Consider the following 27,170-nt stretch of genomic DNA (forward strand, 5'->3'; position numbering starts at 1 on the left):
GTTCAAATGAAATTAACCCATTACCATAACCATTACCATAATTAACTCCAAGAATAATTCAATTGGTCAGACCTCCTTAAAGAAGTCAAATATGTTTTTGTCGAGATTAAGGTGATTTGTTTGGTTCTTTTTTTTATGTAGCAGGGGATTCTGTGTCCCTTTTGATTAATGAATAGGTTAATTACAACCTGTTTTCGAGGGACCGTGAAATTGTCCTGATTTTTCGCCTTTATGCGGCACCCCTGGCCAATAGCATTCATCATAAATACATTGAAATATGTATTATTAATCCATGTGATCGGATTTCAGTCCTGGATGAATGGTATTGGAATCGGCAACATAGGGTTAGGCTAGCCCTAACCCTAACCCTAACCCTAAAACCCTGATAGGAGGATCCCTGATAGATACGATATTGATCCAAAGGGATCGTCACACTACAAGGCGAGACACCTTTTCACTTCCTGGTTGCTGCAGAACATTTATTTTAATGGGAAAGACGCACTTCTAGATCGAGAAGACCTGGATGCAGGGTGTCCAGGGTGTACCCAAGCTCTCACCCAAAGACAGCTGGGATAGGCTCCAGCATATCCCTGTGACCCCCGTGAGGATAAGCGGTAGAAAATGAATGAATGAATGATCCATGTGATCGGTACCATTATTAGCAGATTTCAGTCCTGGATGAATGTTATCGGAATCGGCAGGTTAGGGTTAGGGTTAGAGTTACCCTGACCCTAACTCTATGCTGCCGATTACCCTTGTGAGGATAAGCGGTAGAAAATTAATGAATGAATGAATAATCCATGTGGTCGGTATCATTATTGGCCGATTTCAGTCCTGGATGAATGGTATCGGAATCGGCCAATAATGATTGGGAAAGACGCACTTCTAGATCGGGAAGACCTGGGTCCAGGGTGTCCAGGGTGAACACCACCTCTCGCCCAAAAACAGCTGGGATAGGCTCCAGCATACCCCTGTGACCCTCGAGAGGATAAGCAGTAGAAAATGAATGAATAAATGAATAATCCATGTGATTGGTATCATTATTGGCCGATTTCAGTCCTGGATGAATGGTATCAGGATCGGCAGCATAGGGCTAGGGTTAGCCCAACCCTAACCCTAACCCTAGGGTTAGCCCAACCCTAACCCTAATCCTAACCCCAACTCTAACCCTAACCCTAGGGTTAGCCCAACCCTAAACCTAAACCTAACCCTAGGGTTAGCCCAACCCCAACCCTAACCATAGGGTTAGCCCAACCCTAACCCTACTAACCCTAACCCTAGGGTTAGCCCAACCCTAACCCTAAACCTAACCCTAACCCAAGGGTTAGCCCAACCCTAACCCTAAACCTAACCCTAACCCAAGGGTTAGCCCAACCCTAACCCCAACCCTAACCCTAACCCCAACCCCAACCCTAACCCTAGGGTTAGCCCAACCCTAAACCTCACCCTAACCCTAGGGTTAGCCCAACCCCAACCCTAACCCTAGGGTAAGGCCAACATTAACCCTAACCCTAGGGTTAGCCCAACCCTAAACCCTAACCCTAGGGCTAGCCCAACCCTAACCCTAGGGATAGCCCAACCCTAACCCTAACCCTAGGGTTAGCCCAACTCTAACCCTAAACCTAGGGTTAGCCCAACCCTAACTCTAAACCTCACCCTAACACTAGGGTTAGCCCAACTCTAACCCTAAACCTAGGGTTAGCCCAACCCTAACCCCAACCCCAACTCTAAACCTAGGGTTAGCCCAACCCTAAACCTCACCCTAACCCTAGGGTTAGCCCAACCCTAACCCCAACCCTAACACTAGGGTTAGCCCAACCTTAAACCCTAACCATAGGGTTAGCCCAACCCCAACCCTAACCCTAGGGTTAGCCCAACCCAAACCCCAACCCTAACCCTAGGGTTAACCCAACCCTAACCCTAACCCTAAAACCCTGATAGATACGATATTGATCCAAAGGGATCGTCACACTTTAATTCAATGGGAAAGACGCACTTCTAGATCGGGAAGACCTGGGTCCAGGGTGTACACCGCCTCTCGCCCAAAGACAGCTGGGATAGGCTCCAGCATACTCCCGTGACCCAGGTAAGGATAAGCGGCATAGAAAACGAATGGATGGGTGGATGCTGTAAATAAACAGCAAGGTAATTAACCTAAATTACACAGTCACCCTCTGGGTTTGCCTTGGGCCCCAAATGACGCCTAAAATTCCCCTGAAAAGACTTTACTGACAAACGTGCGAACATGTGAGCTGAGTACACAGCAACGCATTTCAATACTAAACACTCCCACTTCACTGCCATGAAAACGTTCCATTTCCGTGCAGTGTCATTTTCAAGTGTCTCTCGCTAAATGTCACGGCAATTTATTGCCCCCCCGTACCCGTTCATTACAGCTGCATGTTAAAGGTAACAGTGATGCTTTCATATCGTCTGTCAAAAAATAATTACAACACCAAAGACAATCCTGCAAATGTTGTTTAATGACTTCATCATCCGCAATCTAATTATGGAGTTAGCATACCAATTTCAATTCTCCTGGAAAAGATGAATGCTATCAGGAGAAGAAGCAAGTCAGTGTTCAGGGGGGGACACCTTCCTGAAGCACGCTTTACGCCAGGGGTGATCAACATCAGGCCCGGGGGCCATTCACGGCACGTGTTTTTTTTTTTTTTTTTTTGGTACATGGCACATTTAAAAAATATAATTTTACTAAAAAACTAAAAAAAGGCAAAAATGCAAAAAAAAAATTCAAATATTTTTAAAATATATATTTTTTAAAAAGCCTGCTGGTGGAAAACAAGCTGCTTTTGGATTAGCCTGATGCTGTGTGGGATGACGTGTCCCACGCGGTGGCCTATGTGGTGAATGATCCTCTGATGCGTAGTCCTGTCTTAAAGGCAATGAGAGGCGTTCATTTGATTGGTTAAGATTACACTCGGCTGTGTTCAACCCTCTCATACCTTCTCTCCTCCCCCTTTGCCACTTGTGTGGGAAGGATGGAGGCGTGGGTGTGCACGCGCTGCGCTGCTCACTAAATTTGTGAGTGTGCGGGTGGTGCAAGGCACCGTGTATGAAATTAGAGCCCAAACTCTTATGAGCATAAAGTATTATTATTATTATTATTATTATTATTATTATTATTATTATTATTATTATTATTATTATTATTATTACAAAAACAAAATTTCCAAGAAAATTAAAAATTTTGGTGTAATTTTAAGGTAAGATATGACTTTATTAATTCCACGACAAGGAAATTTCAAAAATTTACCACAATAAAGTCAAAAAAAGGAATATGTGGAAAATAATGTACATTTTGTCACATAATATTGAAATATCAAAGAAAAAAATATGTTGTTTTCTTAAATTCATAACATAATGAGAAACAAAGAAAACAAAATAAAATTGTAATTCTTGGTAAATTAATACGTTATATTATTATGGGAATAGAGTGACAATATAAAAGAAAAAATACAAAAAATATTTACAAAGAAAGTTGAAATATTTGAAAAAACAGCAAAAATGTTTTTTTTAATAGTATATCTACAAAATAGAAAAGTGGCAAAGTTCCATCCTGTCATTTTTCACCATGTGGCCCTCGCTGGAAAAGGTCTGGACACCCTTGAACATGACGGATATGACAGTCGGACCCTCGGAGCACCTTAATGATGATGTTTTTTTTTTTTACCACAGACGGTTGCTATGACAATGCCGTGGCTTCAGCGGTGCTGTATTTAGCAACACGGAAATGACTGTAATCATTGACCACCTTGAAAGTGGACCGAGTCACTCGGCTGCACAACAAGCGCAACGGCTGTCAAAGTCAACATTCACATATAAAAACGAACGCAACACTAAAGGGGGGGTGGGGGGGTTCTCCATCTCCTTGGTAAGACTGAATGAAAGCTTGGTCTTGATCTCAAACAAAGAAGTGTCGGTGCCAGTCATCTCCGAGCCAGCATCAATCTGCTCCACGTCCAACTATCAAAGCCAACACGCCATCGAGATCCAGCATAATGTCGTGCAAAGCAAATGAACAATAATGGAGGCGCTTTCATATTTCTCTGTGATAGCAAAGCGTGCTGCTGTTTCATGTTGGGATGCAGATCTGTGGCCGGGGGGGCCCACTGGGAACCACCCACCGATGCTAAGCTCTCTCCACGTTAGACGGCATTAGGAAGAACTTAATGACTTTCAGCCGGCAGAGGGAAGCAATCCTCAGTGCTCATCGCCAGAAGAAAGGTGACGCACCTCGGAGTGGCTTGTGTGATGCTCAGCAATGCTGCAGAAATGCTTCCAACACAGCAAACAAATAAATAATATGTATTTATCACTCCTGAGGCTCATCCAGCCGTGATGTAGTCGGCGTTGGGGTTACTTTGCCAAAGGCATCTCTCAGCACGCTCATTGACCTTTCCTCATCATTAGCGAATGTAAAGAGGGTGGATCCTTGAATAACTCATCATCTGGAAGGCCATGGGAATGGTAAAGAGTTAATACTTTCTATTTGGGGCCTTGGAGGCTATGCCCTCGAGCACTTGCATTTTAATTCCTCTGCTGCTAGAGAACAGCTCGGGTGAATAGAAAAGGTGGTGAGCTGTGCGGAGGATGTGTAAGACGAGGCGTATCATCATCCACTGTCAGCAGCAGTTCACTGTTAAAACGTACACAAGGACGGTACGTGATATTGAAGTATGCAGACGGTTCCAGTGCCACAATGCTAAAACCATCATCACACACTATCACATCAACTTTAGTATTGTTGACTTTTACGTATGTGTGACGATACTATTAATTCCGACGGATCTACGTGGAAAAAACCCACAAGAAACACATGTGGGGCATGCGTGGGATGTGCTGATGAGCATCTGGGTGCAGATGATCTTTGTCATGTCGAAAAAACTCTATGGGTGGGTGTTTGTGTTTTAGAGGCTGCAAGACAAGTCTTCGTCCATCATCCGTCTTTCGTGTGTTTTGATTTGGGGAAGACTTACACTACCGCTCAAAAGTTTGGGATCACTTGGAAATTTTTTGGTCCAGTCTGAGATATGGCTTTTTCTTAGCAGTCCTGCTATGAAGTCCAGCATCCTGAAGTCACCACTTCACTGTTGATACTGACACTAGTGTTTGACAGCTACTATTTAGTGCAGCTGCCTGGTGACGACCTGTGAGGCGTCTTTGTCTTAAACTATACACTCTCAGATATTTGTCTTCTTGTACATGCATCGTTTTTCTGTCCTTGTTAGACCCAGTTCTCTGAAGGGAGTAGTTAACAGCATGGTGATTTTAGTTTTAGTTACAATTTTTAGATGGCTTTTCATCATCTATCATCATCAATCATCTATTAGCCTTATAAAATGATGAACTTGGATTAGCAGCCATACCAGGAGATTGATGCAGAGGACTGACAGTTGTTGATAGTAGGCCTCTATGCAAAAATGTACATCCTTCTTTGAAAATCATCTCATTCATTTTCATTGTTTGGGAAATGGATACAAATGTTTGTCATATAGAAAAAAAATGTTTGTGAAATGCATGAAAATGTGTTTTTCTTTGGAAAACAAAGACATTTGCAAGTGATCCCAAACTTTTGAGCGGTTGAATGACTTAATAACACACCACAAAACAGCATGATTTATTAATAGATTTTGCATAGTTTTTCTGTCCTTGTTAGACCCAGTTTGTGCTGCTCTCTGAAGGGAGTAGTTAACAGCATGGTAAGAGATTTTAGTTTTAGTTAGGATTTTTAGATGGCTTTTCTAATCATCTATTAGCCTTATAAAATGATGAACTTGGATTAGCAGCCATACCAGGAGATTGATGCAGAGGACTGACAGTTGTTGATAGTAGGCCTCTATGCAAAAATGTACATCCTACTTTGAAAATCATCTCATTCATTTTCATTGTTTGTGAAATGGATACAAATGTTTATGAAATGCATGAAAATGTGTTTTTCTTTGGAAAACAAAGAAATTTGCAAGTGATCCCAAACTTTTGAGCAGTAGTGTATCTTTTTTTGTATGTCGCACTTGTGGACTCCCGCATATTTGGTAAGTAATTGGAGTGCTTACTCATGTTGAGATTGTGTGGTACGTCCTCCATGCCTGTCAAACCAGACAACCTTGAGCTGAGGCACAAAATGTGTGTATCTTGGAAAGTCAAATCTGCACTATCCTCTATGATTCTCTCGAAGAGCCTTCAATGGTAGCGTAAGTTCAACTGTCTTTTAGCGATGCCACAGAGACGGGAAAGCGAGCTGATGGAAGAAACCTAACTTATTTCATAGCAAAACATCCGAGCATTCCCCCTGAGAGCATGCCATTTCTTAATGTCACGACCTTTTCTAACTCCGTTTAAAACCCTCAGGTGTGGTTTGTCAATAAGGGAAGATTTGGAAGGACAGCGAGGAAGTCGGTCAGCTTTTAATCGTATGATTGAGAAGTTTTCCCTTCGGCTTGTGACGGTGATTGAAGCGTTTCAGCGTACTGGTTTTTTACATGTAAGAAGAGGAACCGCGTGTGTCCGTGCAAGTTTCCACCAAGGACAGTTATGAGTAGTGAGGTCAGAGTTTACGCTGAGGCGCACAGGGCCGACGCCAAAGACATCCAACCTGACAAAAAAAACGTAAATACGGAATGAAAGAAATGAAGGGAAGGGCTCTAAAAGGGCAACACACACTCTTTGCTGTATAAGGACGATGTGTATGGATCCACACAGTCGATAACAACACGTTGTTGAAGGTGGAACAAGTTCAGCAAGTCAATAGGATTTGTTAAGAAATCTTTCTTTGGACCAGGAAAGGAGAATACAAAGTGGGGGGGGGGGCTTGCTACGAGAGAGAGAGAGCGAGTGAGTCTTCCTGCCAGACTCGTGCCAATGTGAGTTGTGATGTTTGTCCGCAGGCTGCTGTGCTTAAGAGCAGTGTCAGTGCGGATGCAGTCGAAGCTGACTGGATCAAAGTCCAAGAAGAGGCCGATACGGGGGCAAGGCTGACGACTGACTGGCAGGTGAAGTTCGACATTCGCTGGACTTGAACTCATTTGGGGTAGAAACAATATCGTAGTACACCTCTGTTCCATCAAATGATGACGCTTCAGTACGAGATAATACCGTTACAAGATCTCGCTTCACAAGATAAATGAAAACTGAATATTTTGCCGGCAAAAGAGTGGGGTGGGGCTTCGTGAGTAGCAATGCAAGTTAACATGGAAGACGTTATGAGGGGAAAGGATGCTTCCAAAGCCAAAAGCCACAGCCCCCGTGTGGGGATATTTAAATGCAGTGGTGCCTTGGTTAACGTCATGAACCCGTTCCAGAAGGCCCGACTCAAACCAAAACAGACTGTAACCAAAGCAAATTCTTCCATACAAAATAATGTAAATTCCAGACACCCCAAAATGTTAGCACAAACACATTTTATGGACAGTAATTATAGTGTTACATTCAGAAAATGGTGAAAAATAATTGGAATTTTCGAATAAATTGGCAACTGAACTTTTATCATCACTTTTATGTAGTTTTGTTGGACACAAACCAAAAATTCACAAAATAAAGACATTCTTCTGCAATGACAATTTGCAAATTTGTATAAAAATACAATAAAATGTAAACGCTGTACAAACGGTTACAGTAAACTGGAACGCTGATATTTTGAAGAAATGAGTGTCATGGATCCAAGATGGCGGCGTAAACAAACCGGATGGGATTCTGGATGCCAAACAAGCAGGCAAACACAACAAAAGCCAGAATTTGAGCAAAAATTGTAAACCAAAAAAAAAGCCTGCTAATTGGGGCAGATGTTAACCGAGGTATTACTGTAATGAGCAATTGTGGTGTGGTTAAATTGTGGTGAAATTGTTTGCTAAGTCACATTTTTGTTTTATTTAACTTTTCTCCAAATTAATGTCGTAATCTCCCGTTCTCGTGGACTCAATCTTGCGTCGTCTCGTCTTAGTTAATAACAACAGATTCACTAATACCACGGGATAATTGGGAACCACCAAATGTTTTGAACTGGTGTGTATTCTAACTTGTTTTCCTTACTGGACTTCTTCTTTAGCCGTGTCAGTTGGGGTTTGTTTGGAATAGAGAAGCTAATTACTGTGCAATCCCTACGTGTTATGGATCCAAGATGGCAGCGTAAACAAACCGGATGGGATTCTGGACACAAAACAAGCGGGCAAACACAACACAAGCCAGAATTTGAGCAAAAATTGTTAACCAAAAAAACCTGCTAAGTAATACCTCGGTTAACATCCGCCATTACTGTAATGAGCAATTGTGATGTGGTTAAATAAAGTTTGATTGTTAAGTCATATTTTGTTTTATTTAACTCATCTCCAAATTAATGTCAAAATCTCCCATTCCCGTGGACCCAATCTTGCGTCGTCTCGTCTTGTGGGTTAATTACAACAGATTCACTAACACCACTGGATAATTGGGAACCACCAAATGTTTTGAACTGGTGTGTATTCTAACTTGTTTTCCTTACTGGACTTCTTCTTTGGCCGTGTCAGTTGGGGTTTGTTTGGAATAGAGAAGCTAATTACTATGCAATCCCTACAGGTTATGGATCCAAGATGGCGGCGTAAACAAACCGGATCGGATTCTGGACGCAAAACAAGCGAGCAAACACAACACAAGCCAGAATTTGAGCAAAAATTGTTAACCAAAAAAACCTGCTAACTGCGGCGGATGTTAACCGAGGTATTAGTAATGAGCAATTGTGAAGCGGTTAAATAAAGTTTGTTTGTTTATGAAGTCATTTTTTTCATTTAACTTTTCTCCAAATTAATGTCAAAATCTTTGTTCTTCGTTCCCGTGGACCCAATCTTGTGTCATCTCGTCTTGTGAGTTAATAACAACAAATTCATTAATACCACTGGATAACCAACACATTTTTTGAACTGGTGTGTATTCTAACTTGTTTTCCTTACTGGACTTCTTCTTTAGCCGTGTCAGTTGGGGTTTGTTTGGAATAGAGAAGCTAATTACTGTGCAATCCCTACGTGTTATGGATCCAAGATGGCGGCGTAAACAAACCGGATGGGATTCTGGACACAAAACAAGCGGGCAAACACAACACAAGCCAGAATTTGAGCAAAAATTGTTAACCAAAAAAACCTGCTAAGTAATACCTCGGTTAACATCCGCCATTACTGTAATGAGCAATTGTGATGTGGTTAAATAAAGTTTGATTGTTAAGTCATATTTTGTTTTATTTAACTCATCTCCAAATTAATGTCAAAATCTCCCGTTCCCGTGGACCCAATCTTGCGTCGTCTCGTCTTGTGAGTTAATTTCAACAGATTCACTAACACCACTGGATAATTGGGAACCACCAAATTTTTTGAACTGGTGTGTATTCTAACTTGTTTTCCTTACTGGACTTCTTCTTTGGCCGTGTCAGTTGGGGTTTGTTTGGAATAGAGAAGCTAATTACTATGCAATCCCTACAGGTTATGGATCCAAGATGGCGGCGTAAACAAACCAGATGGGATTCTGGATGCAAAACAAGCGAGCAAACACAACACAAGCCAGAATTTGAGCAAAAATTGTTAACCAAAAAAACCTGCTAACTGCGGCGGATGTTAACCGAGGTATTACAGTAATGAGCAATTTTGAAGCGGTTAAATGAAGTTTGTTTGTTTATGAAGTCATTTTTTTCATTTAACTTTTCTCCAAATTAATGTCAAAATCTTTGTTCTTCGTTCCCGTGGACCCAATCTTGTGTCATCTCGTCTTGTGAGTTAATAACAACAAATTCATTAATACCACTGGATAACCAACACATTTTTTGAACTGGTGTGTATTCTAACTTGTTTTCCTTACTGGACTTCTTCTTTATCCGTGTCAGTTGGGGTTTGTTTGGAATAGAGAAACTAATTACTGTGCAATTCCTACATGTTATGGATCCAAGATGGCGGCGTAAACAAATCGGATGGGATTCTGGATGCAAAACAAGCGAGCAAACGCAAGACAAGCCAGAATTTGAGCAAAAATTGTTAACCAAAAAAACCTGCTAAGTAATACCTCGGTTAACATCCGCCATTACTATAATGAGCAATTGTGATGTGGTTAAAGTTTGTTAAGTCATATTTTGGTTTTATTTAACTTTTTCTCCAAATTAATGTCGAAATCGCTCATTAACATAGGCCCAATCTTGCGTCGTCTCGTCTTGTGAGTTCACTAACACCACTGGATAATTGGGAACCACCAAATTTTTTGAACTGGTGTGTATTCTAACTTGTTTTCCTTACTGGACTTCTTCTTTTGCCGTGTCAGCTGGGGTTTGTTTGGAATAGAGAAGCTAATTACTGTGCAAACCCTACAACTTATCATGGACCGACATACGGGCGCCCTGCTCCTTCAAGATTTCACTACACTGGTAGACGGCATGTCAGGGGGTGGGCTGGGATTGCAGAGGTTTATGTGTTGTAAGACTGGTAGACTCCACCCCCGCTGGCACACTCGCATGAAAAAAAAACACACCAATAATCTGCTGGCAGCCAGCTGTCATATATGAATATACTTGAAAACAGAAGACGTGATGTGCCTCGTACTTGGAGTCGGGGCGGGAGGGAAATGGGAGGTGCGTGAGAAGGAGCCTGTAGTGCATCCACATCTCGTGTAGTGAAAGAGCAGGGCTGAGAAACAATGAAAGGCTGTCACTTAGGGCTGTAAAATTCAAACATTTTGACAATGGAAAGACATAAAATTCCGTGCAATCACAGGCAAACACCTACAGTCGGTCTATCGCCAAGACAACCTGTGCTGGAGCACAAAGAGAAGGTTAAAATGACTGAATTCCTGGTCATACCTGTAAACATACAGTATGACAAAACATTGCCATAACACAAAATGGCCAATTCTCAGGTCAACAAGAAGTTTTTGCAGACGTCTCTAGGCCATTTTTGTATGTTTTTCTAGCTGGTGTGTTGTGGACAACTGTCAGTCCGCCAGTAACGTATCTTGATTGGCATAGCAACGTTAAAGGGGGGCTATTATGCTCATTTTTCAACGCTTTGTATTGAGTTGTGGACTCCTATAGAGCAGCTACACAAAATAACCTGTTAGCTTTCTCGATCTTCCACATTCTGCACCGCTTCCTGCAATGTCTCTGTGGACTTCCTGCTTCCGACCCGGACGTTCTGTTTAATCGACTTCATCTCCAGCCCTCATCTCTAGGCAAGTCCACTCTGCTGTGATTGGCCAAACTCTCAAGTGCTCCTGAGGACTTCCTGATACATACACTAACGCTCAAAAGTTTGGGATCACTTGCAAATTGTTTTGTTTTCCCTTTGTATTGAGTTGTGGACTCCTATAGAGCAGCTACACGAAATAACCTGTTAGCTTTCTCGATCTTCCACATTCTGCACCGCTTCCTACAATGTCTCTGTGGACTTCCTGCTTCCGACCCCGACGCTCTGTTTAATCGACTTCATCTCCAGCCCTCATCTCTAGGCAAGTCCACTCTGCTGTGATTGGCCAAACTCTCAAGCGCTCCTGAGGACTTCCTGATACATACACTACCGCTCAAAAGTTTGGGATCACTTGCAAATTTCTTTGTTTTCCAAAGAAAAATACATTTTCATGCATTTCACAAACAATTTTTTTCCATTTCACAAACATTTTTATCCATTTCACAAATAATGAAAATGAATCAGATGAATTTCAAAGAAGGATGTACATTTTTGCATAGAGGCCTACTATCAACAACTGTCAGTCCTCTGCATCAATCTCCTGGTATGGCTGCTAATCCAAGTTCATCATTTTTTAAATTTAAGGCTAATATATAATTAGAAAAGCCATCTAAAACTCTAAACTAAAACTAAAATCTCTTACCATGCTGTTAACTACTCCCTTCAGAGAGCAGCACAAACTGGGTCTAACAAGGACAGAAAAACGATGCACAAATGTGCAAGAAGACAAATATCTGAGAGTGTGTAGTTTAAGACAAAGACGCCTCACAGGTCGTCACCTGGCAGCTGCACTAAATAGTAGCCGTCAAACACCAGTGTCAGTATCAACAGTGAAGCGGCCACTTCAGGATGCTGGACTTCATAGCAGGACTGCCAAGAAAAAGCCATATCTCAGACTGGCCAAAAAACATTCCAAATGATCGCAAACTTTCGAGCGGTAGTGTATATTTTCATTTCTAAGTCCAAGTCTAAGTATAAGTCGCAGGAACAGCCAACCTATGAAAAACGGTACATTCAACCATGGCTGCAGATACTCTTAGACATATTCTCCCAAGTCGAGGCTTTGATAGAACATTTTGAACCTTCACATCCCACTCATATCCACGGCCATGTTGGCCATCCCTCCATCACATCATTACATCTTTCTTTCCTCCCCAGCGTCTCTGGGGAAGTGTGGCTGTCTCTGTCTTCCTGTCATTGCTTTGCTCCTCATCCACGGATCTTCTCTTTATTCGCTTTGCATCTCCCCGGGAGTGCTGGGCCATTAACTGGAAGCTTTCGCTGGCTGTCAGTGTCCCGTAATCACACACAGAAACACAGCAAATATAAAATACTTGATGGAATTCTCTTGTTATTTTTTCCCGCCAGTGTAATGTGAGCAAATAAGTTTTAAAAGCAGCCGTCAACAGTTTTTAAATTGTTGCCAAGGATCTTTATTTGTGGCATTTATTCCCACCTGGAATTCAAGCTCTTTGCTTTTGTCCTTGTCACTGTCACCAATTATGGATTTTCATCACATATAACTTTATATTCCTGTTTTTTTTTCTTTACTTATTTGTGTTTGTTTGCAGTCGGCACTCATCTCTAACGAGACGATCAAGGCATGTTATGCTCTTTCAAGAGTGGCATCCTTCCTGATTTTTCATGTCGGATTTGCAAGTTTGTTAAAATGCGTCTCGTCTTCCTGATAAATTGAAGGTTTGCCAGATATGAAAATAGCCGGCCTCTTCTCATAGCACAAAGAAATCATCCTTTTTTTCCAAAGTCAACTTTAATTGGCACCCTTGCCACCGCACTCGCACTTATTACCGAAACAATTCGCTCGGAAAAAGGAATTTGGTGCTCCCAACATGCAGACATAACTCAGTTGTTTTGTGAGAGATGAAGCAGAAAATGGATGGCCATTTCCTTTTATGGACACAGAAGGCAGCTGTAGAGATTCAGTCGTTGTCTATAATTGAGACACCAGGGTGTAGTCTCTTTCTGGACAGAGTCTAATGGTTTGTGCATTAAGGAGCATGATTGAAGAAAGCGCCACACTTACTGTAAGGGCTGCAGTAAATCACAAACGATCTTTTTTTTTGTCCAATTTTCTTGATGGTAGTGGTCTCACACTGTGCGGTTTACATCATCATCGCTCTTGCCCGTCCGTCTCTGTTGGGAGCGCTCGTCTCAAAGTTAAATGGGAGGAATTTTCAGCTAAAAAGAAGAGAGCACTCAGTAGTAATAGGAGTCAGGTTTTTGCCCTCCTCTTTAGAAGGTCTTGTAATCGACCCACATGGACTCGCTGGGGTACTCGGTTCCCATTGGGCTTGTTTGAGGACGACTTGGTCTTTTTAAAGATGTGCTCGTTTGCGGTAATCATCCTGAAAATAATTTTGTTGAAATCGTTTTTCCATACAAGACTCTTCTTAAAAGAAAACTGAACTTTTTTGGAATTGTGCCCATCACCACAATCTTTACGGGCGACATGAAGAGTGACTTTCTCCCCTTTCTGTGGGTTCTAAAGATATAAAAACAGATAAAAAGAGGCAGCTCATCACTGCACCAAATGGGAAGCATGTATTCTGCTTATAAGGCTGTCGGAAAAAGACTCCAACATTCTATTTACATATAATGTGGCATGCTAATTAACCAAGCTACAGCGACTTTGTTATGATTAGTATTAAAGTGGACCTATGATGCTATTTCCACAAGACTTTTTGTACGTATGGCTCTGCAGTTTTGCGATCTAGACTTCCTTATATGGGCTGCATATTGCCTGCACTCTGTAAATGTGGCCCTACGAAAACTGGACACAATTTGGTTAACTTGACCAGGAAAGAACATTTAAAATAGCGGACATAAGTGATCAATTCATCAACAACAGTGGAGCCTTGGTTAGCATATTATCCCATTTATTATTTTGAGAAAAATGTATTTAGTTCGAGTACATCTTCATTAAAGTCAGATCTTCTGAAACAAATGAACTCATTCAATACCAAATACGGACTGTATTTATACAATCTATTATGTTTTTTTTGCGAAAGAGGCAAAATTAGGTGATGATGCAACCCCTCACCAATGTATGCCACTTACAGAGCAATTTTTCAGCCATAAAAACATCCACAAGGTGGCAGAAGTCCAATTGATAAGAGCTCAGCAGGGATCATCGATGGAAAAATCACAATATATATATATATATATATATATATATATATATATTGTTATATATAAAACAAGAATCAATACCTCAGTGGGCCTTTCGTTGATCCAAGAACAAAATATTCCTGCCTCCTCTACTTCCTCATCCCAATAAAACACAGGGATAAAAGTAAGGAATTGTCTTTTTTTCATTCTGTACAGTGTGAATGACTGAGGTGTTCCTTTAGGATCCCATCACACTAAGCACGAAATAAGTAGAACCAGCCAGAATGAAAAAGTTATGCTTATATAAATTTGCGCCACATTCATGAGATGATTTCAATGCTTTGTGAATACTCATCAGGAATCAGAGCTGGCTCTTCAGGGGCTTCCTGGATTTCAGCAATGCCGACAGCTGTTGGTCTGGTGTTTAGACTTGCACGGATTTTATCTATGTACTGTCCCGTAATTTTCCCTGGTGATGCGTGTCATTTCATTATGGCACAATGACTAGTTTGCATTCAGTTCCCACATCAATCACACACTTGGTACACAATTGGTGACCGAAAACGTTGTGTATTGATACAAACCGACAACACTCCTACACGACATACACTATCACTTGGAAATGTTTTTGGGCCAGTCTTCACTGTTGATACTGATACTGGTGTTTGACACAAACTTTTCTAATATATCATTTGGTAGGTTCCATGTTGAAGACAATATTTCGTATGGTCTGAAATATCAGTCAAAATCATCTAAAATGGCGCGAACCAAGCACTGTACCGAAATCAAAATTCCATACCGTCCACCGTATTATGACGCATCAATAACCATGGTGTGTCCATCATCTGTTTACCAACAGCAGAAGAAGACATCATTCCGTTTTAGGACTGAGTTGATGACTATCATGTAAACTCACCGTGCCTTTAAGAGGGAGGTCAACCTCCTCCACCGAGATTGTAGGAAATATGAATAAATGACTTAGTCCCATGTGTCTGCAAAAGTGTCTTTTCAGTAAAATTGAAAACAACACTTCCTGAAGCCTGAAGCATCAGGCACACCTCCATTATGCAGCGACCGTGTTCAGTGAGGTAGATCGGAGCGTTCAGTCTCTCGGTAGCCAACAGCTGCACATTAGAAAAAGATGCTGCTCTGCTGTTTGCGTCAAACTTTAAGAAAAATGACAGCACTCAAAAACACGGTCGACCAAATAACTTCATTATAAAGCAGGATAGAACGTTTGGTGGAGAAAACAGAGGCTTGTAATATGAAGAACTGGCGTGAAAACACATTTGGAGGTTGTGGTATCCAAAGTGCTTTTTGTATCCAATTAAAGTCTGAAAAAGGAGCCCCCCCAGGAGGTCCTAAGTATGTTTAAAATCAGCACAATGTCACTGCGTGAGATAACATTGGCTGAGGCACGGAGATACGTGGTGTGAACATCATAAAAGGGAGTAAAGTGCCATTAAAGGAATAAAAATATATTTTTATGCACTTAACAGAAACACTGTGGAAAGTCTCTACCCTGGCTGGTTTTACAAAAAGTCACTTTTCACTTAAGTGGCTTTAAATTCCATTGCAATTCCCTCTTCAATCTGGTAAATGGTCGGCACGAGAACACCACCGGATTCAGGGAAGAACTACATTTTAAACACTTCTATGCTAGGACTACGTTATGCTAGCCATAGCATTTCAGTATGTGGAATCAAACTATGGAATGGATTGAGTAAGGAAATCAAACAATGCACAACGATGAGCCAATTCAAGAAACAATACAAGCAGTTGATGTTTGCTAAATACAAGGATGAAGAGTCTTGAACCAGTCATGATGTGCTATATATATCACTATATTGACACTTACTATGGTACCCATTATGGCATTGGATGCTCATATCACCTCCTACTTTGGTACGTGACAAAAAAAAATGAAAAACTTAAATTATATTAGGAAAGCAGGAAGTGAACAAATGTAACAGTTCCTAATTGCAAGGACATTAAGGACTTTAGACACACACATACACTCACATAGCACAACTACAGAGCTACTGACTGATGGAAAATACCGGGGAACACTTGTACCGGAGATGACAATAAACACCCCAAATGTTATCTTTTTGACCCCATCATTGTTTTTCCTCACTTTCTGATGAACCCGCGCCATCTGTACTTTTTGGAACTTGCATAATCATCGACGACTCCCCCGATAGCAACTCAGTCCCAAGAACGCGAAGAGAAAGCTAAGGACAATAAATAGCCTTTAGGGAAGCAGCGTATGCCTTGGACACAGCTTTTGCATCATTTGCAGCTAACATTGCTTATTAATGCACTTTATGTCTCCCAAAGGTAAGACAGCCTCTTCTGGTGGAAATGCTTCAAGGAAAAGGAAAGCTATCACGACGGAAGTGAAAATGAACATCATAAAACGTTGCTGAGAGAGGAGAAACACCCACCAACCAACCAACCAACCAACCAACCAACCATTGCGCTCTTGGTCTTAACTGTTGCTACGAATAAAAGCGATTGGCTATAAAACCAGAATCAATACCTCAGTGGGCCTTATGTTGATCCAAGAACGAAATAATCCTGCCTCCTCTACTTCCTCATCCCAATAAAACACAGGGATAAAAGTAAGGAATTGTCTTTTTTATGACTGTCTTCATTTCATTCTGTACAGTGTGAATGACACATTTAGGATCCCATCACACTAAGCACGAAATAAGTAGAACCAGCCAGAATGAAAAAGTTATGCTTATATACATTTGCGCCACATTCATGAGATGATTTCAATGCTTTGTGAATACTCATCAGGAATCAGAGCTGGCTCTTCAGGGGCTTCCTGGATTTCAGCAATGCCGACAGCTGTTGGTCTGGTGTTTAGACTTGCACGGATTTTATCTATGTACTGTCCCGTAATTTTCCCTGGTGATGCGTGTCATTTATTTATGGCACAATGACTAGTTTGCATTCAGTTCCCACATAAATCACACACTTGGTACACAATTGGTGATCGAAAATGTTGTGTATTGATACAAACCAAAAATGCGCCCACACGACATACACTACTGCTCAAAAGTTTGGGATCACTTGGAAATGTTTTCGGCCATTCTGAGATATGGCTTTTTCTTGGCAGTCCTGCTATGAAGTCCAGCATCCTGAAGTCGCCGCTTCATTGTTGATACTGACACTGGTGTTTGACGGCTACTATTTAGTGCAGCTGCCAGGTGACGACCTGTGAGGCGTCTTTTTGTCTTAAACTACACACTCTCAGATATTTGTCTGCATCGTTTTTCTGTCCTTGTTAGACCCAGTTTGTGCTGCTCTCTGAAGGGAGTAGTTAACAGCATGGTAAGAGATTTTAGTTTTAGTTAGGATTTTTAGATGGCTTTTCTAATCATCTATTAGCCTTATAAAATGATGGACTTGGATTAGCAGCCATACCAGGAGATTGATGCAGAGGACTGACAGATGTTGATAGTAGGCCTCTATGCAAAAATGTACATCCTTCTTTGAAAATCATCTCATTCATTTTCATTGTTTGGGAAATGGATACAAATGTTTGAAATGCATGAAAATGTGTTTTTCTTTGGAAAACAAAGAAATTTGCAAGTGATCCCAAACTTTTGAGTAGTGTAGTAGTGTATTTGCATACACCTTGTCAGGTAATGTTTATGTCGAGTGCCCAACAATAGTAATGCACAACGCTCATTGTTCCCGCTTGAGGAGGCTTTGTCACCAACACTTCCTGCATCTGTGAAACAGTCGTGGCATTATTTGGTCCGCCAGCTTCACTACTTACAAGACCTACAAGATATTGGACTCCAGAGAGTCTCCAGAAACACATTCTGCCTTCAAAAACCCTTGACTAACATCACCGTCTAGGGATGAAAAACATTCCAAAAAAATCCAAAAAACAAATAAGGAACAACAACCAAGATATAACTTTCCCACTTTTGGACAGATTTAGTAGAGATACTCAATTGTTTTAGGCCACCATTAAATGTACACAAGTACACACAATCTACACTGCAAAACCGCTGTCTAATAGACAGTTATCAATTATATAATAATGATTAGTATATTATTAATTAGCCTATTATTATTACTATCATCATTATTCTTCTTCTGATCATTATTCTTCTAGTAGTAGTAGTAGGCTAGTATTAGCCTGCTTATTGACTTGCTTATTAGCCTGGTTTTGCCCTATTAGATTAAATTTGTGAGATTTTTTTTTGTAAAAAACAATCAATTAAAAATATCAAATTATTTAGGGGGACTTTTGAACATTTTAGGGGGTCTTCAGCCCCCTAAAATCAATACAAAATATCAAATTATTTCAGGGGGACTTAAGAACATTTTAGGGGGTCTTCAACCCTAAAAAAATCATAAAAAATATCAAATTATTTAGGGTGATTTAAAAACATTTTAGGGATTTAATAAAATTTTAGGGGGTCTTCAGCCCTTAAAATCAATACAAAATATCAAATTATTTCAGGGGGGCTTAAGAACATTTTAGGGGGTCTTCAACCCTAAAAAAATCATAAAAAATATCAAATTATTTAGGGGGATTTAAAAACATTTTAGGGATTTAATAGGATTTAATGAGATTTTAGGGGGTCTTCAACCCCCTAAAATCATAAAAAATTATTTAGGGGGGCTTAAGAACATTACATGGGGGCGTCAGCCCCCTAAAATCATGAAAAATATAAAATTATTTAGGGGAAATTAAGAACATTTTAGGGGGACTTCAGCCCCCTAAAATCAATAAAAAATATAAGATTATTTAGGGGGCTTAAGAACATTTTAGGGGGACTTCAGTCCCCTAAAATCAATCCAAAATATCAAATTATTTAGGGGGATTTAAGAACATTTTAGGGGGGCTTCAGCCCCCTAAAATTAATCCAAAATATCTAATTATTTAGGGGGATTTAAGAACATTTTATGGGGGCTTCAGCCCCCTAAAATTAATACAAAATATCAAATTATTTAGGGGGACTTAAGAACATTTTAGGGGGGCTTAACCCCCTAAAATCAATACAAAATATCAAATTATTTAGGGGGACTTAAGAACATTTTAGGGGGTCTTCAACCCCCTAAAATCATAAAAAATTATTTAGGGGGGCTTAAGAACATTACATGGGGGCGTCAGCCCCCTAAAATCATGAAAAATATAAAATTATTTAGGGGAAATTAAGAACATTTTAGGGGGACTTCAGCCCCCTAAAATCAATAAAAAAATATAAGATTATTTAGGGGGCTTAAGAACATTTTAGGGGGACTTCAGTCCCCTAAAATCAATCCAAAATATCAAATTATTTAGGGGGACTTAAGAACATTTTAGGGGGACTTCAATCCCCTAAAATCAATACAAAATATCAAATTATTTAGGGGGACTTAATAACATTTTAGGGGTGCTTCAGCCCCCTAAAATCAATACAATATATCAAATTATTTCGGGGGACTTATGAACATTTTAGGGTGGTTTCAGCCCCCTGAAATCAATACAAAATATCAAATTATTTAGGGGGGATTATGAACATATTAGGGGGGCTTAACCCCCTAAAATCAATACAAAATATCAAATTATTTAGGGGGACTTAAGAACATTTTAGGGGGGCTTCAACCCCCTAAAATCAATACAAAATATTAAATTATTTAGGGGGATTTAACAACATTTTAGGGGGACTTCAGCCCCCTAAAATCAATACAAAATATCAAATTATTTAGGGGGACTTATGAACATTTTAGGGGGGCTTCAGTCCCCATAAAATAGGCCTAATGAGGCCAGTGAGTGCCCCACTGGGATACCGTATCACAATAAAAGACCCTGAAATGAGCAGGATAAGGTCACTTGAAAACCATTGACTTTAGTGGCCATTGACCAATAACCAATAAGCATTCATCTTCTAGTTCCAGTGGCTTACAACATCCAAGTTGAGGTGAAGTGGGCGATACAGTGAAATCTTTTGATCAGGCACTTGTTTTTGTAGGAGGTAACCCTCGGTAAAAATGAAGGTCAGCACATCACCTGTAAACAAACAGCAGGGGATGAGAGGAGGTTGCAGGAAGGGTTAGACTCTGGATCTCGCTAGCGTGGACTGATAAGGCGGGTGGAAAATGCACTTCCAAAAAGGATTATCTGTGCGGGTAGCTCAGTGGCGACGACACAGTGTTAAGTGAGGCAGGCCCGCGCTTTAACGCTGCATTTTCAGCCTGCTACGACTCGCCGGATAATTCGCCTCAGAAAATGGAACCTTATCAGCGGGATACGCTCCGTCCTGATGAATGTTTCATAAGTGTGGCGTATTCATACCGCCATTAGCTGGGGGTGACTCACAAACCCAAGGACACAGTTGTCCAAGCCGACAGGGTTGTAATTGCCACTTGACACATTTCCACGTTTTCAACCTGTGCTGCTGGATACCACGATGGAACGCGATCGAGTCAGAGTTCCACAGATTCCGGACATTATCGGGCCAATATCTTTTTATTTTTCCTGAATGCATACCTTGCAGATCTTTGCTGTGTGAAAGTTCTAAAACATCTATGTTAAAATCTATCCTTTAATTTTCCAACATTTAAGACTATTTGACTGGAAATGTTCAACACTAAGAATCTGCAAGTACACAACCTGAAAAGATGGCTTCTAGATAAACGTCTTACTATTCATGCTGAAAAAAGGGAAGCAACTGATGATGAAGGGCAGACTCACATGCCAAGACACCCGAGTGCTATTTGAATCAAGTGATGAGGATGTGGAAGATTTGTTTTGGAGACGAGAGGCCTCTGTCCTTGATCAGATAACCATAACAATAAAGCCGACTCATATTAGTAAACTCAACTGCAATAGTGGGCACAAAAAATATGTATTGTTTATTTATTTATTTATTTTTATAGTGTTATTATTTTTTGTATTGTTCTAAGTTACATCTACTGCAGATTATTACGGCAAGAATAAAACCATATTTGGTCATTTCAGGTCAGAACAGAATAAAAAAAAAACAAAGTATAGTCATATGTCACTGTCTGCATATTTTTTTATTGAGTATGGCTACAAAATAACCCAAATGTATAAATGTATTATTATTATTATTGTTATTGTTATTATTAGTAGTAGTAATTTTTTTATAATTTAACAAATTTCTTAAATAAAAAAATATTTATTTTTTTTAAATGCTATTATATTCATAATACAAATAACATGAAGACATAATAGAAACTAAAAATGAATATGTTTTGGTTGTCATCTGCACTTTTGGAACGGATTAATTAAGTATAGTCATATGTCACTGTCTGCATATTTTTTATTCAGTACGGCTGAAAAAATAACCCACCATGGGGCCAAAAAAAATATTTTTAGATTATTATTTTTTTTTTATTTTTTTTAAATGCAATTATATTCATAATACAAATAACATGAAGAAATAATATAAACTAACAATGAACATGTTTTGGTTGTCATCTGCACTTTTGGAACAAATTAATAACAACAACGGAGGTGCCACTCACACATTGATGGCTAGATCTCAAAATTCAAAACTTTAAAAGAAGAATTAAACCAAAATTATGCCTAAATTCAGCTTGAGGAAAAATTTATGTACAAGAATGGATGTGTAATAGAAGGATGTGGTGCAGTTTTTTAATGAAATTATGAAGAAAAAGTAGGTTGTGAAATTGATTCAGTTATTTATTCACTTTATACCGAAGCCTGTCTTGGCAGCTTGTCATTGTTTGGGGTGAAAAAAGTTCACAACGACGTACTCGGAGTTGACCCTCTGAGGTCTCACATAACGGCAGCCTTCAATATTTAGTTTGAATCGTGATCTTAGGGATGTGAAACACTTTGGAGGTTTTCCTGCTTTTGCCTTTACCTCAAAGTTTTTTTTAAGGATGATCCTGCAGCAGCTGACCAGAACACGTGTCCGGGCCAGATCACTGCAGAGCGTCTCGGTGTTGTCGGCATTGCACCTTCGACAAGCCCGCAAGCCCAAAAAGCAGAGGTTTGGGCCCGGCTTCAGGGCGCTGTTACCTCGATGACGGATGACTTCCATGAGTAGTTTTATGTTCACTGCTCACTTCAGGCAACAATTTGTGTATTATCTTCTATCTTGACGACATTCAGGCTGCATGGATTTTATTTATTTAGGAAGAACCACTCGGGAGTCGGGAGTCACACACATTATGTATAATGCATTTAATGTCCCTTGAAGCGGGAGCAGTTGGCTTCAGTGTGGCGTCGCACGGCGCTAAGAACAGTGTTTTTTCTACTGTCAAGTGATTTGCTGAAATAAAGACAAGTTAAAGCCCGTGGGGGCGGATGCTATTATCACACATCTACATTTCATGGGGAAGACAGGGTGGCAGCCAGCCAGCTGCTTTGGGCCGCTGTGCATTACGTTGAGCTGAATGCAGACAAATACACATGCTAAAGATAAAACACGCTTAAGAACTTTTGTGTCATCAAAGGTATAAACCACTTGGAGCAGAAGCTGAGTAAACCGACACGGTACGGTTGGGCGATATGGACCTTCGGATATACACTACCGCTCAAAAGTTGGAAAGCACTTGGATCACTTGGAAATTTTTGGGGCTTTTTCATGGAATTTACATGGAATTAAAAACCTTGGTATTAAAATTAAGCATGCAGGTGATTACCATAAAATACAAAATGAAAAGATATGGGAAAATGTAGTCACCAATGCACAGCTCCTGCCCCTCACTCAAAATCTGTACTGAGTTGGAAATTTGTATGAGGAACTCTTCGGTGCATCGGCGTGCCGATTGGATCCAAATCCAGGAATAAAAGAATCCAGAATTATTGTGGAGTCAGATTCCTTATTTATGAATGACATATTTTTGTAGTTAGAGCTGGTAAAACCTGTTTACAACCTTTTAAATTTGGTTTCTAACATTATTAAAACTTTCTGGTCCACAAATCTATTGGACTTGTTGGCTTCCTGTCACGGGCGATGCATTCAAACATCTTCCAGGTTTCGGGGACTGCGTTCAGGGTCGAGGCTGCCGGAGTGTGTGTCTGGAGATCGACGAGGCGGACGGGCGTAACCGTCTGTTGCCCTCTGATAGTTGGGGGGTACTATCGGAGGTATTTTCGGGATGGACCGGCAAAAAGTCCCAAAGATTGATTGGTCAATGGACGGGTTGCCGACCCCCGTCATAGCTGCTTGGCAATGGTTTGATCAGCATTATCTTAATAGCATCTAGCAAAAGCTTGAAGAGGAGTCGTCTGGCATGAATTTTCAAACTAAGATCTAGTATAAGGAGACATATTTTTCCAACTTTTTCTGCGGTAAAAATTTTGTCCTGTATATAATGCATATATACACTACTGCTCAAAAGTTTGGGATCACTTGGAAAATTTTTTGGACCAGTCTGAGATATGGCTTTTTCTTGGCAGTCCTGCTATGAAGTCCAGCATCCTGAAGCGGCCGCTTCACTGTTGATACTGACACTGGTGTTTGACTATTTAGTGCAGCTGCCAGGTGAACGTTTTTCTGTCCTTGTTAGACCCAGTTTGTGCTGCGCTCTGAAGGGAGTAGTTAACACCATGGTAAGAGATTTTAGTTTTAGTTAGGATTTTTAGATGGCTTTTCTAATCATCTATTAGCCTTATAAAATGATGAACTTGGATTAGCAGCCATACCAGGAGATTGATGCAGAGGACTGACAGTTGTTGATAGTAGGCCTCTATGCAAAATTGTACATCCTTCTTTGAAAATCATCTCATTCATTTTAATAGTTTGTGAAATGGATACAAATGTATTGTGATATACATGAAAATGTGTTTTTCTTTGAAAAACAAAAAAATTTGCAAGTGATCCCAAACTTTTGAGCTGTAGTGTACATATCACTATATTTTGTGGATGTATCAAATTGTAGCCCACATTTATTTATTGGCAGCAAACTAGCTAACTTTTCAAATGGGATGCTACTAAATCAACAAACTGTAATGCCTGCCCTCGTGGTTAAGGAAGATGTAGTCACCCATGCAATTCCAACTGCATATGGAAGACGAGCAACGTTCAAAAATAATGCATGTTGTCACAGAGAACTGTAAAACCTTCCTTATATTAAAGCTGTGTAACACAACATGGTGAAAATATACTCACACATCCACACACACAGTACTAATAGTACTAATAGTCCATACTATACCACAAAACAGCAACCATTCAATATTTCCTCACCAAAGTCCACCCATCAATTTGATCGGAGTCTATTTCCAGTCTCGACCAGCTCTGAATATTGATGATGGACGCGTGGCGATGCGTGCAATTCGTCCGACACTGACAGCGGCGCGGCTTGGCGGGGGTGGTCACAGCTGCCGTAGGCCGCGGTCACACGGGCTGCGGTGAAGCTGTGATGGCGGCCGACACGAGCGGACGCCTGAAGCGCTCCCGGTTTGCTCTTTGGCGAGATGAACCGGTGCATGAACTCACCATCTGCCACAGTTGGTCACCGTGTGTGTGGGCGGGGTCACAGACGAAGGCGTTGATCATATCTGTCAGCACGCTGCATTCAGATTGGCCAGTTCCAGCCCAGTCGCAGCCGATTGCCGTCAATTTGGCTGGAAAAAGGCTTGAAGCCGCCTCTCCATCACAACAACACAACAATGCCAAGTCGATTCTCTGCCCACCACAAGCTTTTGAAGAGATTTTCCAAATGCAACACACGGGGGGCTCTTGGATGTTAACTGGCGCAAGAGGTTTCCTGCTACTATCAAGTTCCTTCATGAAACATGGAAATAAAGTCATTTTTCCCATAAGAAATCAATTAATCCACTTAATCTAATCCAACTGTAGTACAATAACCCAGACAGTGTACTAGAGCTGCAACTAACGATTATTTTCTAAGTCGATTAATCTGAAGCTTGTTGTTTTGATTCATCCAGTATTAAGTTCGGTCCGAGACCGGGCCCAATGAAAGGATGCAACTTTGCCACTTTCATATTTGTAAAGCAACACATGAAGAGATGCTAACAAATTATTTTTTTTATATATAAACTGCATATCAGCTTTGTGATATAGTTGAAAAAGGCAATTATTGGTATGAACTTTGCTCTTTTTTGCCATTTTTTTCAGCAGTTTTTTTAAATTTACCAAATATTTAAACTTCTATTACTCCACGTCATTCACATTGTATTTTATTCTATTTTAATGAAATTTATTGTATTTGTATTTTTATTTTGTTCCCATGACATCATGACCTAATTTTGAAAAAAATTGCAAATGTATTCCTTGTTTTTATTTTCTCATAATATTTTGACATTTCTTCAGTATTGTGACTGTATTCTATTAAAATACAGTTACTGGGTACAATGGGTACAGTTACTATGGTACCCATTATGTCATTGGATGGTCATATAACCTCGTACTTCGGTACGTGACAAAAAAATGAAAAAATAAAAAAATAAAAAAATAAACCTTATAAACTATATTAGGAAAGCAAAGTGAACAAATGTAACAGTTGTAACATGTGGAACTGTGAACTGATTATGGGATGCATTCAATTGTAATCTGATGCATGTTCAAATGAAATAAAACCATTACCATTACCAAAATTAGATCATTATTTTTCTTCATAATATTTGCAACTTTTTTCTGGTTAGAATATAACTTTATTTCTCTTAATGTTTTGATTGTATACACTGTGCATGTGAAATGTTGCTGTTGTTTTTTTCTACATATAATATATCATATATGTATATTCTGTATTATATTTTATATTATATTATTGTTTTATATTACTGTATTTTCTGGACTATAATTGCATAATTAGGTAGAAAAAAATATACATAAGTCGCACTGGAGTATAAGTCGCATTTTATGTGGGTAATTTATTCGAACAATAAAAGAATAGAGAACGGGCTGAATAGGTGTAAGATATGCTAACACAATGGTTATTCAGCTACACAAAAAATAAACATGAACAGAAAAGGTGTCCAGTGTTTATGTAACATAAACAGTTTCTTTAATTTATAAGCCGCTCTGGAGTATAAGTCGCAGGAACAGCCAACCTATGAAAAAAAAGTGTGATTTAAAGTCTGAAAAATATAGTAAATGGAATTCAATTGAATTTATTCACTTAAACCAACATTTTGTTCTTGTAATCCTGACTATATTCCCATTTTTTCAACTTTTTTTATATTTGAACTTTATCTGATTTTGAACTGCTGATTTTTCTATTTTGTGTTTTCGACAAAATTAATGTTTTCGTTTGTGTTTTCGTCCTGGAGCTGGAGAGTCGGCAGCTCGAGTCCCGCTTTGTCCGTCCCAGTCACTGTTTCCCTTCACTTCATGTTCAATGAGTTCAATGCAGCGAATCTCACTGAAGTTGACATTGTAGTGTTGTCAATATAGTGATATGTCTATATATATATATATATATATATCACATCATGACTGGTTCAAGACTCTTCATCCTTGTATTTAGCAAACATCAACTGCTTGTATTGTTTCTTGAATTGGCTCAATCCATTCCATACTTTGATTCCACATACTGAAATGCTGTGGCTTTTTAACGTAGGACTCGATAGTGGACAAAAATGAGAAATGGAAGAATAACCAGATGACAAATGATGTCGGATTAAACAAGAAGTCTGCATACGTGAGTTAATTATTCACCTTGTCAGTCTCTTTTCAGTCGACTCAGCATCCCTGCTGTCTGAGCTAATTGTTTGGGTGCGTCGCGAAAATCAACTTGCCCTCATAAATAAATCAGAGAAGTACATTTCACTTCCTGTTGTTGAGGTTCCAGTAGTTCAAGTAAGGTTAGCTTTAAAAGAGAGCGACTCCTGCTTTTTCTTGCTGTGTGCTCACCGAGCAA

The 27,170-nt window shown here is 39.9% G+C and overlaps 1 protein-coding gene across 2 annotated transcripts in view; it reads right to left on the bottom strand.

The window, feature by feature from the left end:
• negr1 (neuronal growth regulator 1) overlaps nucleotides 1-27,170 on the bottom strand; it is a 193,005-nt gene that overhangs the window by 15,921 nt on the left and 149,914 nt on the right. The gene's annotated exons all lie outside the window — the stretch shown is intronic.

Source organism: Doryrhamphus excisus, linkage group LG4, assembly GCF_037039965.1.
Source record: "Doryrhamphus excisus strain RoL-2023G ecotype Guam linkage group LG4, RoL_Dexc_Guam_v1.1, whole genome shotgun sequence".
Lineage (NCBI taxonomy): Eukaryota > Metazoa > Chordata > Actinopteri > Syngnathiformes > Syngnathidae > Doryrhamphus > Doryrhamphus excisus.